Source organism: Gopherus flavomarginatus, chromosome 5 (genome assembly GCF_025201925.1).
Source record: "Gopherus flavomarginatus isolate rGopFla2 chromosome 5, rGopFla2.mat.asm, whole genome shotgun sequence".
Classification (NCBI taxonomy): domain Eukaryota; kingdom Metazoa; phylum Chordata; order Testudines; family Testudinidae; genus Gopherus; species Gopherus flavomarginatus.
In genome coordinates, this window is record NC_066621.1 from 111032176 (window position 1) to 111048427 (window position 16252).

The 16252-nt window shown below is 41.0% G+C and overlaps 1 protein-coding gene across 3 annotated transcripts in view; it reads left to right on the forward strand.

The window, feature by feature from the left end:
* Window positions 1–4478: 4478 nt before the first annotated feature.
* AKAP6 (A-kinase anchoring protein 6) overlaps window positions 4479–16252 on the forward strand; it is a 383693-nt gene continuing 371919 nt past the window's right edge. For all 3 annotated transcript variants that reach the window (XM_050953827.1, XM_050953825.1, XM_050953828.1), the window contains exon 1: window positions 4479–4573. The gene's annotated coding sequence lies outside the window, so the exon portion shown is untranslated. The remainder of the gene's footprint in view (window positions 4574–16252) is intronic.

A 16252-nucleotide genomic window follows, 5' to 3' on the forward strand; every position in this document is an offset into this window, starting at 1 on the left:
CAGATCCACACATCCTTTCAGTCATGTGGTACCAGTTTTGCTATGAAGGGTTTGAGTATATAGTCCTACGTGTATACCTTTTCAGGAGTGTGCTACTGAACAATTATGCTTTGCTTTAATATGGTGGTTTAAAATGATTTGGATTTCATAGGCAGGGAAGACAATTTCCAATCTGGTTACAAACTTGTATACCATACTATGTATGGTAGATGACCTTCCCCATCCCTCAAAATGAAGAGCAATTTTTAAGACTTAACTTTGAATACACAGGTCAGTCCTGGCTAGGGTGCTTTATTCCAAGCTTCTAAAGTGGTTGTTTTACTGTGACAGAACATTGTGCAGTTTACAAGTGTACAATCCCTGCAACTCTCCTTCTTTCCTATATTGGTAGACTCTACTGGGAGAGCAGTAGTTGTGGGAGCTGGTAGAGCTTGTAAGTCCTGCCTGCTCCATGGATAAGGGGGAGCTTCTTTGGGAATTGGGCATTTCTCATAGGACCATTATCTCCCTAGCAAGGGCTCCATACATATTCGTATAAAATGAGACTCTTATACACCTGGGTAAGGATTTTCCCCTTAAGTAGATGTGTTTGTGGTGGTGGTGTTGTTGATGTTGTTAATCTCATACTCCAAGCAGGTGTATACACACTGGCATATAGTAAATACTGCAGTCAGGAAAAAGACATTACAATGTTAAGGCTGTCAACACTAACATGCTTATTGGTAAAACTTTTGTTGGTCAGAGTGTGAAAAGAACACCCTCCCCCGCCCCTAACAAAATAAGTTTCACAGACCATGTAGTCCACACTGCTCTATTATGTTGGCTGAGATACTGTCCTGATGATATAGCTACTGCCGCTCATTAAGGGTGGTTTAATTAGGCTGGTGGGAGAGCTCTCTCCCACCAGCACAGAGTGGCTACAGGGAGACCTAACACCAGCGTAACTGCAGCGGTACAGCTGTGCCACTGTAAGGTCTGCAGTGTAGATATAGCCTAAGATTACAATGTCAAGCACTCAAACTTCTGGAAATGCTAGAGTTACAGCTGCCTGTGCAAACCTTAATTTGGCCCCCATGTGTGTACAGTGTAATTGTAGCTGTGTTGATCCCAGTGGATATAGTATATTTAGATTATCAGAAAGTCTTTGACAAGGTCCCTCACCAAAGACTCTTAAGCAAAGTAAGCTGTCATGGGATATGAGGGAAGGTTCTCTCATAGATAGGAAACAAAGGGTAGGAATAAATGGTCAATTTCAGAACAGAGAGAGGCAAATAGTGATGTCCCCCAGGGGTCTGTACTGGGCCCAGTCCTATTTAACTTGCATAAATTATCTGGAAAAAGGGGTAAACAGTGAGGTGGCAAAATTTGCAGATGGTGCAAAACTACTCAAGATAGTTAAGTCCCAAGCAGACTGAAGAGCTACAAAAAGATCTCTCAAAACTGGGTGGCTGGGCAACAAAATGACAGATGAAATTCAATGTTAAATGCAAAGTAATGCATATTGAAAAACATAATCCCATATAAAATGGTGGGATCTGAATTAGCTGTTACCAGTCAACAAAGAGATCTGGAAGTCATTGTGGGTAGTTCTATGAGCTGCTTCTGATGATGGGCTTGAAGAGGTTGGGGATTGATTGAAGGCCAGAAGTGGGGGTTCAGAAAAGAATTTCTTTCAGGATGGGGGTTCCCAGCAAATATGGGTTGAGGTTGTTTGATATCCTATATGGGTTCAAGTATGGGATGGTAGATGAGAACTAGGGGTGTGTGGTCAGAAGGGGTTTTATTTCTGTACTGAAGTGGTTCTCTTGGAATTTGGCTCATTCTGTGATGTGATCTACTTCTCTGGAGTGTCCTTGTTTGGTGAAGGCAGTTTTTGAGTGTGCTAAAGTGTACGTCTTAGACTTTCTCCTCAGAGCATATCAGAGTGTTAACTGAGTGCCTGGCTGTAGATAACACATTTCTTGGTGCATTTGGGGTGGTTATTGAATCTATGACAGTAGGGATGGTGATCCATGGGTTTCTTGTATATAGTTGTCTGTAGGGTTCCATTGCTGAATTTCATTGTGAGGTTCAGGAAGTTAATGCTAGTATGGAAGTCTTCCAGAGACAGGTTAATGGACAGGTGGTGGTTGTTGAAGTTGTGATAGAAATCCCAAAGGGAGTTTAAACCATCTGTCCAGAGGATGAAAATTATCATTGATGTATCTCAAGTATATCACGGGTTTCATAGTGCATTTTTCCAGAAATTCTTCAAGGTGGCACATGAAAAGGTTGCCATACTAGGCAGACAGCTTGTTATTCATTCCCACTCAGCCATTTGTATGAATTTGAATAAATTAAATCCCATCACCTTTGTAAGAAAATATAAAATTCACTCTTTCCATGCAGTAGCAATAGTAATAATAATAAAAAAAAAAAATTCTACCAAATAGCAATTGGAAGGAGAAAAATAGAGATCCCTTTACTTAAACTTTTAGAATGTTAAGTTATTTTGATACTATGGTGATCCACACATTATAAATACTTAGAAAAGACTCAATCAATTTCCTAGACTAAATGTACCAAACCAATGTAAATCCTATTTTTATGTGGTTAATGTCTGTTTACTTTGTGGAAGTAATTTAAAAATTCTCTGGATAAACACCCAAAAATAAAAATGAGCTGTAAAATATCTTGTGAGCATGAACTTGTATCTTGAGTCATCTTTGTGTTTAGGGCTCACAGTTTCAGTTTTTTCAATACAATCGTTCTTTCTCTGGTCACTCTATACCCATAGATTTCAGGTCGGAACCACTTGTTGGTTCTGACCACAGTGAGAAAATCTTATCTTCCAAATTGTTCTGATTGGGTCAGACAGAACCATCTTTACAGGTTTTCTGTCCAAACATTTATTCTGAACACCAGTCTCAGTGTAGCATATGAGTATCTTGGGGCTGGGGTTCTTTGTCTGCAGTAGTATGGAGTTAAGTTAGAACTTAATGGTCTAGATAATACTTAGTCCTGCCATGACTGCAGGGGACTGGACTAGATGACATCTCAAAGTCCCTTCCAGTTCTGATTCTATAAGCATGAATAGAGCACTGAAAGTACTTGGGGCCATCAAGGGTCCAGTACAGGTCACAAGGGCCATGAGAATTCCTAATTGTAGAAAGAGGCTTTGTATTTTTTACAAGCAGTTGATGCTTTTTTCCTTTCTGACATAGGTTTTATTAATTGCCTATGACACAGTATCTAAAATCATGAGTAAAGGAACTTCTTATGTGTAGTTTGAGATCTAGTGAGTCAAACAGCTCTGGTCCCAACACTGGTTCCAGAGTTTATTGGACACAATTAGGGCCTAAATTCTCTTTGGCTCTCTGGCCTCTGTTTCCCCTTGGGAAAGCCTAAAGCTTACAAGGTCCAGATATTTTGTCCTTTTCTACCATGTAAAAAAGGATTTTCATGGAAGGGAAAGAATCTGGCAAAACTGCCTTTCTCATCAAATAGAATTGGCAAAAAGCCAAAAATGTGCTGGTTTTCCTTCAGTTGTGAATTCTCATATTCACATGTTCTAGTTAATATTTATGTCAGATAACCCTATTTTAGCTATTGCAAGGGAGGGGTGATGAATTCCAGGTGCTGAAGGTAATTTCTAACAGTCTGATCTACCAATCCAAAGCCCTATGCAAATTAAGAGGAGGTTCTTTTGTTTTCAATGTTTTCCTTCAGTTGCTGTGAGGAGGGGGCTCATGGTAGAGTGGACCCAGAAGCATGCAGATTGCCGGCAAGCCTTCTAAATCTTCATTTGTGTGTCTGCCTGATGGACAGAAGAAAGCCAGGCTACTCAGCATGCAGATGGCACTGCAGGTTGGCCTACTGCTGAAAAATCATAAGGAGGTTTTTCCCTGGCTGACTAGAAACTTCTCTTGTGAATAGAAATGTGTTTTTGCTTTAAAAACAAAGCACAGTAACTTACTTAACAGCGTAAAATGTTTGAGAATGTGTAAGTTTTTAATCCAGTTTTCTTTTTAGTACCAGAAAGGAGAATTTCTAAGAATCTCAGATCTGATGTGGGGCAGAGTGGCACCTTTTATTCCTTTAAACAGGTCATGTTACAAGAGGCTTAATATTAAAATGGCAGAAATTCTTCTAAAAGAAACATCTTTGTGTATTAAACACAATATTAGTTTATTAAATTTTGTCATTAATGAATGTATAGTTAAGTGCCCTATATGGAAATAATGTTAAACTCGTGTGTCTACATTTGTTACCATAGCGGGAGAATAATTTCTTCCCATCTAAATTTGAACTCAGTAAGAAAACGTACTATAATCTTATGGAGTGGCACTTTGAGTCCTTTTGCATTTTGTCTGTTTCTTTAAAGGGCTTCCTCATTGTCTTAGGCTCCCCTGGAAATGCAGTAAGGATTCCTATCACATCTCGGTTGCCGTGGCAACCAGTCTTTCCCATAATGAGCTGCATCATCTGAACTGATGTCACAGCATCATGCAGCAGGTCACACAAGACACCTCCTAGTATTGCATCCCACAGATGTGCCGTAAACATCAAAAGAGAATGGTTTGAACAGGAGATGGTAAGTGCTAAATGTAGGCTTGTTTTTAATCGCACCACTGCTTTCCTGATTTTCTATGAATCGCTTCTAAAATTAGAATGTGTGGGATTTGCCTTGTGAAAATGGGTTTTGAAGAAAGATGTTGCATGCCTAAATATCTTTTTCCGACCGTTAGGCTAAGACAAAGGCCTACAGGAGGCACAGACAGGCAGAAATATATTTATTATAATCTTTGCTGTATTTGTGTGTGATATCCTGAGGGCCTCTACAGAATATAGCTGAATTTCACATCTAAATTACTGTTATAACAATATGATTTTTCTCTGAAATAGAACATACAGCTGTTCACAATTATAGTGTCGCAAAAGTAGAATAATCCTTTCCCTCCTTCTTATATTGAAGGATTAATATTTTCTATAGCACTCTTATTTTAACTTATGAACTCTTCTGTGGTGTGCGTGTGAATATTACTGAATTCCACTGGGTTTTCAATAATATGGTAGTACACAAAATGCTACACAATGCTGAATAAGCAGTTGGCACTGTATTGCTTTGATAAGTGGTTCTGTTCTATACTATGCAGTTGTTGGTATTTTAAAAACAAAACAGCGAGACAGAATTCAAAACAAATTTTATCATCCCTTTATATCAAGTATTTCTTTCAAAAGCTTCCAGTGGTATTACTGAATTCCTTCCTTTCCTTCTCCTTTTTGTTACTAAACCATAATGTGGATCTAAGATATTCTCTTTATTAGATGTAAAACAAGTCTCTCTTCTTTGGCTACACCTTTTACTGCAATTGCAGCAAAGATTCAGGCTTTTCAAGTGTTGATCTTTTCATTACATGAATAAAACACAGTATGAAAAATTGTAATGGCTCCCTCTGCAAGTATGGGGAATAATTTTTATATAAAATATACGCACATATTTTAGGACCAGAGTCTGAGACTGAATTATAACGTGACACCTGCAAAATTTAGAAACTCTCTTTATTATGTCTAGTGGTTTCTATTTTATATCATGGTCTTGCTTCTGGCAACCACGTTGATTTTACTTAACTTCCAAGTTAATCTGACGGGCTTGGATAGAACAATGTTAATTCTTTGGGGTTGTTTGTTTTTGTTTTGAATGTGTAGATGATTAGAAGCAAAGAAAAGACCAGACACATGTCAGTTTAATTGATCAATATAATATGTCCACTAGGAATTAGGGAGTGGTCTCTGGCTCTGTGTTGCTCAGCTTTAGTATGTATTTCAAAAGTATAGCAGGGAGGAATAGCAACCATTAATCTTTTAATGAAGTTCCTCAGATATAAAGGACCAAAAAGCATTAAATATGAAGCATAAAACCAGTACATGTAATCAGATTGCTTTTCATAGGGACAGGCATGATGGTCTCATCTGGCACTAGCTGAAATGGAGCTCCTAGGTTTTAATTAGACAGTCTGCACTGCATCATATACACTATTTCCAGTGTGGTCTGATCATAATATCTTTTTTTGTTAAACTGCAAAACACACAAAAAGGTAAATCATTATCACAGTGCTATTGCTTTACTTACTGTGATTGTTAAAATGAATTGTGGTGGTTTACGATGTAAAAGAAGTAACGTCGAATCACTGGGTGTTCAATATGCACACTCAGAAGGTATGAGTTAGCAAGAAGAAGGGAGGATGTCTGGCTGGTAGCTGAATTATGGAAATTCTGGTGAATAATGCATTTTTGCTAACAACTTTTGGGGATCAATTTATATGATAGCCTTAACATGTATCATCAGCATGGCTGTAACTAAAGGTTGGTAGAGAGGAAAAGCGGCATAGGATTGGACGGAGTACATGACATTATTAGGACATAATAAGATGTGTTCTTCAGACTTTGCATATAATGATTTGAACTGTCACTAGAATTTTTCAGAACTAGATTTTCCTATGAATGACAGAAAATAGTTTAGGGAAACCAAGTCCTGTGAAATATCAAATGATTCTTAGGATTTTTCTAATAACTTGAAATAATTATGCTTTTCAAAGCTTTGTTTCCTCTACTTCTCCCTCCTCTTCTCTGTCTCTCTCTCGCCCCCCACCCATTGTTTGTTTGCTTTGGAAACACCCACTGACATAGGAGCTGGTATGACAATGCTGGCTTGTTGGAGCAACACAGCCACTACTGATCTCAGATCCAGCTGAATTCTTAATTAGTGAGGTTTTACTGTTCATTTAATATGCCCTAGAGGGTGCGGGAGGGCAGGTGTGGCGGGGGGCACCAGTTGGGAAGAGTGGTACTAAAGAAATAGAAATTTTCCTTCCCAACAATCTTGGCCTCTTGTGCTGTAGAAACTTACTAGAAATAACACAATTCTGGTTGTTTTAAGGTATAATGACATGATCAGAACAATAAAACCTGTTTCCAGCAGGGATCAAAAGCAGCAAACCTACAGGGTGTTTTCAATTTTGTTTCCATTGTTTCCTTTTGTTCATAATTCCTGAAACGAATAATCAGGGATATTCTTAATGGAATCTGTTTTAAGTGCCTGAATTTGGACTGTTCTGGAAATGAAAAATCCTGCCTATATCTGCACATGGAGTGGGGGGCGTGGGGAAGGGAAGGGATTCTCTTGTATTAATGATAGAGTTCTGCATGTACACTTGTACAGTGAGGTGTGGTGAGAAACAGAGGTATCACATAAAGCACTTGCAGATTTACTGACTTCTCAAGCTTTGTCTTCGCAAGAATGTGATTTATAGAACACTAATTTTTACAATTGCTGTGCAACATGGAGCTGAGTGCAGAGAATCTGTCTCCTCCTAACCCAGCAGTCATACAGTCTGACAGACCAACTCCAGAATCAATAGTCACAAGATTGACACTAGTCAGATGTTTGGGTCAGCAAGTCATAATGCAATTATAATGTCTGACATGTAGAACAGACTTCTCCACCCTGCCCCAGAATCAACATAGAAGATGCTCCAAAGCTCCCATGCCTGGATTTTTTTTATTTTTGCAGAGGGCTGTCTTCTACTGATTAGGGATTGGCTCCTATGCCAGAGTGTAAACTAGAAAAGGAGGTTGGCAGTGAATTGGTCAAATGTTATGTTCAGTAGTAGAACCCAAAGCTGAGTCAGAATTGGTGGCCTTTTCAAAAGTTCATAAGTGTCTTATGGGCACAAGTTCTATTAGAAGCACAAATCTTACTGACTTTAAGTCACATAGGCACTTTTGAAAATCCCTCCTAATGTCTATTTATTGACCCATAATATAAAATTAATTACTGAGCCATGTAAAAACTACTGACAGGCTTTGAGGCCTGAATTTTGTAAGTACTGAGTGACATTGACTTCACTGGGAGCTGCAGTTGGTCAATAGTGTTGGGATTCAGGCCCTTGTATTTAAGAAAATCATTGCTCCATGTGAATTCATAAAGGAGTCTTGGTAATACACTGCTTCTCTTACACATTAGACACTGAATTGGTATTGCATTGTACTGTATGCCCCATGTGTTATACTGTACACTCATGAGACATTGATATTAGCCATTTATTTAGAATATCGTGTTTCAGGATAAAATGTTTAATAATACAGGGAGGCAAAAGCTGACTGTAAGGGTTCATCCTAAAACTAATTATCTCTGGGGGTTTGAGAAAAATCTTTTAAGAGCAGAATTCTCCTTCTTCCTTGAAGAAGAATATGGAAGCTGAGTTCCGGGGAGGGGCATTTCACCCTTATACGAAGGTCTATGTTCATACACTTTTTTAAATGGACATATTAATGACAGAGACATTGGGATACTCATGGCTCTCCTGGAAAGAGGAAAGCAGTACAGGCAGCCACCTCCTTATTAAACAGGCACACATGCTCTTGATCAGTTAATGTGTGGGGCAGAGGTGTGGGCTGGTCTTCAGCATTCCTGAAGGATGGCTAAATCTGCATATCTAGAGAGACAAGCACCAAGAGAACACTTGGAATTTCTCTTATGCTAGGGTCAGATCATCGTTTGTGTTAATTCATTAGCCCTTTTTATAGGATATTCAACTTTATTATATGTAATGGGTTCAATTCTCCTCTTAAAATAAAGGAGATGGTATTTGCTTACCTATTTAACCAAATCTGTGTGTCTTGTAAATTTATTTAACTAGAATTGTATTATTTTTGAAAATTAGATAACATCCCTTCTGGGGTATTGGGCACACAGCAAGATGTTAGGTGCTCACAGAGCCTTGTTTACCAGGATAAAATTATGGCTTGTTGCTAAAAAGCCTTAGGAAAAGCTGTGGCTTATGGGCACAGGTTGCCATTAAGCCTCTGGCGAAAAGGAAGAATCCGGTAGTGCAGAAACTATACCTTTTTCCTGCCCTGTGTAATGGTCTAACTATTGGGTTTGAAATTATTTGACTCTTGGGACGTTTGAATCCCAGCGAGGCTGACTCAGCTCTTTATTCTTCTAAGTCAAAAAATTAAGTACTCTGCAGTTTACTATGTCTGGGGCTCTCAGACAAGACATTTTGAAAAAATGAGCTCTCTCTGATCTGCATGGACACTGACGTTCTCAAGGCACATGTTAGGGTAAATCTTTTATCTGAGATCCTTGACCAAATTTTCTTCTCCTTCTCCCACTTATTGCACAATGTATGGTCCATCTACCACCCTAGAAGTGGCTGCATTTCAGTGGCTGAGTGTATGAATATAGACGTGATGTTCTCTAAGGGCTGGTCCACACTACTGGGGGGAAATTGATCTTAGATACGCAACTTCAGCTACGTGAATAACGTAGCTGAAGTCGAATATCTAAGATCGGATTACTCCCCCGTCCACACCGCGCGGGATCGATGTTCGCGGCTCCCCCTGTCGATTCCGGAACTCCGTTGGGGTTGATGGAGTTCCAGAATCGATATAAGCGCGCTCGGGGATCGATATATCGCGTCTAATCTAGACGCGATATATCGATCCCCGAGCAATCGATTTTAACCCGCCGATACGGTGGGTAGTCTGGACGTAGCCTTAGAAACCTTGAGATAAAAGGTGCTTTACATTTGTAAACTACTTGTTACCAATTCATGGAATAATCACAGCATCCCAAAGGCAATGTGGATCTTTAGAAAATTGAGGCTGGGTGTTATGTACCTGGCTTGGCTAATGTTTTAGGGCCTGTTCCTATAAAATGCTACATGTCTCCTGGAATTGTGATGAGCGCCTTCTGTTCATTCAACACCCCTTGTCTTGCCTCTCTCCTCTCCTCCCCCCGCCCCCATACCAGGACTGGGCTTTGAAATAGGGGTAAATGCTAAAGAATGCAGCATAGTTTGAACTGCAGCACCTTCATTGTTAATTTTTAAAAAAAAAAAAAACAGCCTGTTTTGTGAAGCAGAATGCAGACACAGAAATACCTGACTGTTTTTAAAAGCAAAGATGCAGCAATTCAAACTATTGCCTCATAGACATCAAGTATATTCAGCTTGTATTTAAAATAGCTTCCATTTTAAAATGTTGTCATGTTTTACTTGGACAAAGGCATATTTCAGCAGGAGAAGCTGCAACCATCCTTTTAGAAATCGCGGTGTGACAGACTTCCCAGCCCCCATGATGCAGAGTCCTGTGAGAGCTGACACACTTTTAGAGAGAGAGGCTCTGTAGCATTAGTCTGTACTAATAGAAGTGTTAACGTTCTTTTGGGGGAGTGTCCAACCAAGAGCATAAGCCTAGGCTCCTCTAATGCTGCTTCCACTTCGTAACTATAAAAGTTCTTTTAAGAGACACCCTTTGCTGGTCATGTAAGCTGGACATGGTTATAGTTTCAGGGGTAGGATGCAGACATGAAGTCTCTTGGGGAGTGGTCAGTTGATGATATTGTGTACTAGCTCATTGTTGGGTTACAATAAAGCAGGCCTGTAACTAGCTATTAAGCAGACTGTTTGTTTGTATTTCTCTTTCTTACCCTTGGCCCTTTTTGTATTTCTCCCTTTACTATGAGAAATTTATAAGATGGCCAGGGATGCAACCCCATGCAGGGGCGGCTCTAGGCATTTTGCCGCCCCAAGCTTGGCAGGCAGGTTGCCTTCGGCGGCTTGCCTGTGGAGGGTCCGCTGGACCCTCCGCAGGCAAGCCGCCGAAGGCAGCCTGCCTGCTACCCTCGCGGCGACCGGCAGAGTGCCCCCAGTGACTTGCTGCCCCACGCATGTGCTTGGCATGCTGATGCCCAGAGCTGCCCCTGACCCCATGCTCTGGGAGTCCCTAGCCTCTGACTGCCGGAACCAGGGAGTAGAGGATCGAGCAGGGATCGGCAACCTTTCAGAAGTGGTGTGCCAAGTCCTCATTTATTCACTCTAATTTATGGTTTTGCGTGCCAGTAATACATTCTAACATTTTTAGAAGGTGTCTCTCTCTATAATATCTAACTAAACTATTGTGGCATGTAAAGTAAGTAAGGTTTTTAATTTTAAAATGAAGCTTCTTAAACATTTTAAATTAAAATGCAGAGCTCCCTCAAACTGATGGCCAGGACCCAGGCAGTGTGAGTGCCACTGAAAATCAGCTTGTGTGCCGCAGGTTGCCTACCCCTGCGATAGAGGATGGATCATCAGTGATTGCCTGTTCTGTTCAATCCCTCTGAAGCACCTCCTCATTTAAATCCCTCATGAAAACACACTTCTGTGAAGTCCACAAGAAGTGAGTTTACAACAGTAGTTCTGGGTGGGAATACTGGGGATGCTGGGGTTACTGCTATTTGTATTCTGTTAGTACCTAAACACAATAACTGAGGCTGAAATCTGTTGTGCTAGGTGTTGTGCATATACACATAATAAAAGATTATCCCTGTTCTGAACAGATTATACTCTAAACTGGCAAGATAAGAATTATTATGATCCCAATTTCAGATATGGGGAACTGATACATGGATATAGTAACTTGCCCAAGGTCCAGCAGGAAGTCGGTGGCAGAGCTGGGAAAGGAACTCGGAACATTCAAATCCTAGTACAGTACTTAAACCATAAGATCAACTTTCATCTTAGCTTTCCTTCCTCTACTCCCCAATCTGTAGTTCCCAGTGTGTCCTTTTTTTGAGTTTAGTCTTCTGGAGTGTAAACTCATTGGGAGCAGGTGTGGTGTGGTGTTGTGTTGTACAGGACCTAGCTTGTTGTTTAAGTACTAAACAGATTATGATGATGAGCTATCCCCCTAGCTAGCTGAAAATGGCCATTTTATATATTTAGTTTTGAAACACAAAGTAGAGAAATAGTGTGTTTTCTTGCTAACCTATTACAAAACTAACATCTTTGATTTACTGTTTCATAATCAGATAGAAAGCACTTCCCTTTTTGATATCTGACAGTGATAATAGTGATAGAATATTCACTGCCAGGAGAATTGAAAGGTTTGTAGGAGAGATGGCTAAAAAAGTTAGATTTAAAAACATTGTATATTGAAATGTTATATTCATTAGAAGAGAGGGGAAATGATATGTATTGCAAAGGGCAACCTTGGATGTTTAGAACTCCTATTGAGAAAGAAAGGTGTTGAGTAGAAGACACATTTGCATCTATGTCTCTGCAGAAGACATCCTGAGATTTTGGACAGCCCCTGGAGATGGGCTGAACGAACCTCAATAACTAGAATTTCATCTAAAGAATGGATTTTTACTATTATTAGATCAACATTTTCTTTTTCTTCTGGAGTAAATACAGGTCAAGAGTAGGTGTACCAGTCAGTTTCATAATTAAAATAACCCTCTTTTCTTTTCTAAAACTCTTCAATCTGAAATTGAAAGACATACTTTAGAGACACCTCGATAGGAATGCAACAAAGAGTCCTGTGGCACCTTATAGACTAACAAATGTATTGGAGCATAAGCTTTCGTGGGTGAATACCCACGTTGTCATGCGTCTGACGAAGTGGGTATTCACCCACAAAAGCTTATGCTCCAGTACGTCTGTTAGTCTATAAAGTGTCACAGGACTCTTAGTCTGGATCTGTAAAAGGCAACAAACATGGCTACCCCTCTGATACCTCAATAGAAATATTCACTAACAATAGTGGTAGTAATAAAATAGTGCCCACAACACTTCGATAAAATGTCTGACAAGAAGCAAACCAACTGAGATTCAGATTGGGATGACAAATTTATAATCTTATAATGTATTTTACTGAGTAAGCTATTCATCAGGGGAGGGTATTTTAAAAATTGGCTAGCTAAGGTAGCTATCTTTGCAGCTACTCCTTCCTACAGTCTGAGCTACAATAAGATCTACTCTGTCTGCAGCTGTCACCCATGAGAAGGTAAGGTCCTAATCGCTTTTTTACCCATATTTTTTTTATCAACCAGCAAGTGTTTGTTACATTCTTCTTACACTAAGTCATGCTGACTTTCTTTTAAAAATATAACAAGATTCTGTTAAAACGATAAATCACATTAATATTGCAACAGGAATAGAAATGCAGCTTCTGAGAAACTAGGCTGTTACATAGCAGTTTTCAGCATGTCTGGTATACTGTTACCAAAGCAGTGACACAGCAGATATGAGAGAGATGCTGTTGTAAAGGTCAGATTGTTTAAATAATCATGGTACGCTTCTGTACGTTCTTAATCAAGTTAGACTGGTTCTCTTCCAAAAATTCACTTTGTGTTTTCTTAGCGATTTTATGGTCACAGTTCTATCTGGATTTTAGTTTATTTTTGCTAAATTTACAAGTTGTCAATTTTGAGAATGAACTGGAGCATTTCCGGTGTCTGCAAAGGCTTTGCCAATGGCGGTCAGACAGTGTTTCCGCAACTGCTATGAATGTCTATTCATATTTGAAGATAAAAGCAAACAAGTTTGGTTCTCCAAATGCATGTGTTAAAGGTTCACTCAGGGAACCTATTTCATTGTTAAGTACCTTGTAAACCTTGGTTTCTGATTGCTAAGTCTAGGGGTATGTCTACACGACAAAATTAGGTCAAATTTATAGAAGTCTGTTTTTAGAAATTGTTTTTATACAGTCGATTGTGTCCCCACACAAAATGCTCTCAGTGCATTAAGTCGGCGGACTGCATCCAGAGTACCGAGGCTAGCATTGACTTCTGGAGCATTGCACTGTGGGTAGCTGGGTGCTGGCAGACATGGGACTGCAATACTACACAGCAGAAGCTCATTCCCTTTGGGCAGCAGACGGTGCATTACGATTGGTAGCCATTGTCGTCATATTCCTGTAAAAACAGCAAAGAGTCCTGTGGTACCTTATAAACTAACAGAAGTTTTGGAGCATGAGCTTTCGTGGGTGAATACCCACTTCGTCGGACGCATGTAGTGGAAATTTCCAGGGGCAGGTAGGTAGGGGGGTGTGTGTGAGATATCTATATATATATCGATATCTTTCACACACACACACACACATATTATCTATATCTATAGATAGATAGATAGATAGATAGATATAGATAATATATTGCAAGCAAGAAGCAGGCTGGAGATAACGAGGTTAGTTGAATCAGGGAGGATGAGGCCCTCTTCTAGCAGCTGAGGTATGAAAACCAAGGGAGGAGAAACTGCTTTTGTAGTGAGCTAGCCATTCACAGTCTCTTTGTTTAATCCTGAGCTGATGGTGTCAAATTTGCAGATGAACTGAAGCTCAGCAGTTTCTCTTTGAAGTCTGGTCCTGAAGTTTTTTAGCTGCACGATGGCCACCTTAACATCTGCTATTGTGAGGCCAGGGAGACTAAAGTGTTCTCCTACAGGTTTTTGTATATTGCCATTCCTAATATCTGATTTGTGTCCATTTATCCTTTTCCGTAGAGACTGTCCAGTTTGGCCAATGTACATAGCAGAGAGGCATTGCTGGCATATGATGGCGTATATTACATTGGTGGACGTGCAGGTGAATGAACCAGTGATGGTATGGCTGGTGTAGATATGTGGGCAGAGTTGGCATCGAGGTTTGTTGCATGGATTGGTTCCTGAGCTAGAGTTACTATGGTGCAGTGTGCAGTTACTGGTGAGAAATATGTTTCAGGTTGTCTGTGGGCGAGGACTGGCCTGCCACTCAAGGCCTGTGAAAGTGTGGGATCATTGTCCAGGATGTCCATGTACAGATCCCCAGCTAAAACTCCTGATTATGCGTTGGAGGGGTTTTAGCTGGGGGCTATATGTGATGGCCCGTGGAGTCCTGTTGGTTTTTTTTCTTGGGTTTGTTTTGCAGTAGGAGGCTTCTGGGTACACGTCTGGCTCTGTTGATCTGTTTCCTTATTTACTCATGCGGGTATTGTAGTTTTGAGATTGCTTGGTGGAGATTTTGTAGGTATTGGTCTCTGTCTGAGGGGTTAAAGCAGATGTGGTTGTACCTCAGTATTAGCAGAGTCAGGATGAGCTCTACCCTGATATCTGATGGTGAATTATAGGGAGTGTGGAAAGGAATTTCAGATATTTGCATTGGCACACCCACCCCACCTAGCATAGCCCACGGCAGCCTGGGATGGTTATTTTGACAGCTCTGGGATCCCCAATTTATTCTTCCTGCCCCAATAACAAAGAAAGTGTTGTCACCCTGATTTATGTGAATGAGGAACTATGAGACTGCTTTATGCCAGAGATGTCTCAATATCCATTAAGTAGCACTTGCTAGACAATGGGTGCCCATTGAAATGAGAGAGGTTGGGGACTGGTGTGTGTACTTGAGGGTATGGGCCCCTTTTGAGGGCCTGGAACGCCAATTGCACATCCTCCTCTCTCCACTGTTGAAGAGTAGAGCTAATTTTGATTCCATTAGGAGTTCATCTAGAGGCAGCTGAGCTAAATTCACGTTGGGCCAATGGTGCATCAGCACCGGGGCTCCCTTACTACAAACTGAAATCACTAAAAAAGCTAAGCTTACTGAGCTGAGAGCACTGAGTGCTGTGTTAACTAGTGGGGGAGCCTGAAGATCTATCGCTAAGCGGCTGGCAGAGTGGAGCAGTTTGCAGCATGTTGGAGCAGCCCATGGAACAGTAAGCGGAGTGGAGCGATTTGCGGGGACGGCTGGAGTGGCTCACAGGTTGTCTGGAGGAGTGGCACAGCTGGTGTAGTGGAGCTGGTCATGGTGAAGGCTGCAGCAGAAGTCCATGGAGAGGCAGAGCAGTTGGCCCTGGCCCACGTAAGGTGCCCCTTTACACCCTGTGTGTGCCCCCCCCCATTTCCACCCAGGCTGGGGGGGTAAAACTCTGCAGATAAACTTTTGAACTCTGGGGTGGCACTGACCAGAGACTCTCTTGTTGTTAGACTTTGGGGTGATTGGACTTAAGACCCTAAGGGGGAAAAGACATTGCCAAATGTACTTGGAGGTGGGTTTTTGCTTATGGTTTGTGTTATAATCCTGTTTGTGGTGTTTCTCTAACGTGATGCCGCATTGTTTCCCTCCTTTATTAAAAGGATTTTGCTACACTCGTACTCTGTGCTTGTGAGAGGGGAAGTATTGCCTCCTAGAGGCGCCCAGGGTTGTCCCAGGTCACCGGGTGGGGGCTCGGGCCGGTTTTGCATTGTGTTTTTATTGAAACGGAACCCCTGGATACTGAACTCAGCCCTTGTTGCTGCCAACTCAGAGGGGCAGAAGGGTTACATCAGTACTTCCTGGGTGCTCTTTTAGCTGACCTCGGTGAGATCGGTTAGGGGCGCCTGGGCAGACATGGGAGTTTCCATCAGAGCAACAGCAGACAATTGTTTCGCACAAAAGCAGGCCAGGAGGCAATGGCAGCGCGGTGACG